This window comes from Amphimedon queenslandica, unplaced genomic scaffold, assembly GCF_000090795.2.
Source record: "Amphimedon queenslandica unplaced genomic scaffold, v1.1 AMPQUscaffold_11229, whole genome shotgun sequence".
NCBI lineage: Eukaryota > Metazoa > Porifera > Demospongiae > Haplosclerida > Niphatidae > Amphimedon > Amphimedon queenslandica.
In genome coordinates this window covers 6258-7464 of record NW_003548528.1, presented here as the reverse complement: position 1 = coordinate 7464, position 1207 = coordinate 6258, and the positions used below count along the sequence as shown (strand labels likewise).

Below are 1207 nucleotides of genomic sequence, written 5' to 3'. Positions count from 1 at the left end.
GCCATTTTGCTAAGATGCCATTGATTGCTGCAAGTAATTTTAAATGAATATATATAATAACAAAGTCTGATAATTAACTTCCGGTCCGTAACCAATCCCGGTTACGTTAGTCTATTATATCCCTGGCATCAATGAGTCAGATTGGGATTAAAGATAAAGGTAGCTCACCAACTATTGCAAGACAGATATTATTGTTGATAGATTATAAGATCAAATTACTGTACAAAATGATTTGTATTGGTGGGATCTTTGGCAAATTTGTATTTTTGGCAAATTTGCCTGTGGAAAGAAATTTCTTTCCATAGGCAAGTTTGCATGGCACAAAATCACAAACAAAAAATCCGCCAATTAAGTGGCAGATTTTATATTGGCGATTTTGTGCCATGTGCTATTGAGGCTTGAGCATGCTCAGATTGAAACAAAATGGCAGATTTTATATTGGTGATTTCTTCATAGAACTGCCAATCGCCAATATTAATTCTTCGTCAATCATCTTGTACAGATTAAAGAGAAAATGTAAATAATAGTACACATCATGACTTACTGCCTATTGTGTGACCAAGACAACAGTTTAATTATTGTTGATTGATATCAGAGAGAAAGACATATATCAGATTAGGCCACTCCAATTAAATTCATAGTTTCTCCTTACACGTGCAGCATGCAATGATGCGGGTGGACCGGCGGTAAATTAATTTTGATTATAAATTTTGATTAAAATAATAATAAAGTTTTGACAAATTAGCAACTATACCTGATTCCTTGTTCATTCATCAATGTACTAGAGAGCAGTGAAGAGCCCAGTTATTCTTCAAAAAGAGTGAAAAGACATGCACTTCAAAAGATATGAGTTTACGTTATTATTATTTTTAATATTTTAATCAAATAACTAAAATATTGATCACAGCGCGGGCAAACGGGTGGGTAAGGAGAAACTACAAATTTAATTGGAGTGGCCTTAAAAGATAAAATGTAAATTATAGTACACACTATAACTTATAGCTGGTTTACAATATTACGCAAGTTCTGATGTTACATAGATGAATTAAGGAATAGAATCTGGTTCTATTCTAGCGGAAAGCATGCATTAAAAGGTCTAATCGCCCACATTTTTGATTAAAAATTGATGGTACGTTGGCCTAACGTCATTGTAAACTAGCCTTTACTCTCTATTGTGTGACCAAGACAATAGTTTATTAATTATTGT

General features: G+C 33.1%; 1 long non-coding RNA gene across 1 annotated transcript in view; it reads right to left on the bottom strand.

Moving 5' to 3' along the window:
* Window positions 1–447: 447 nt before the first annotated feature.
* LOC109589517 (uncharacterized) overlaps window positions 448–1207 on the bottom strand; it is a 5112-nt gene continuing 4352 nt past the window's right edge. The window contains exons 3-4 of the long non-coding RNA XR_002188745.1: window positions 545–547; window positions 448–458 (exon numbers count right to left, since the gene is read on the bottom strand). This is a non-coding gene — a long non-coding RNA (uncharacterized LOC109589517). The remainder of the gene's footprint in view (window positions 459–544; window positions 548–1207) is intronic.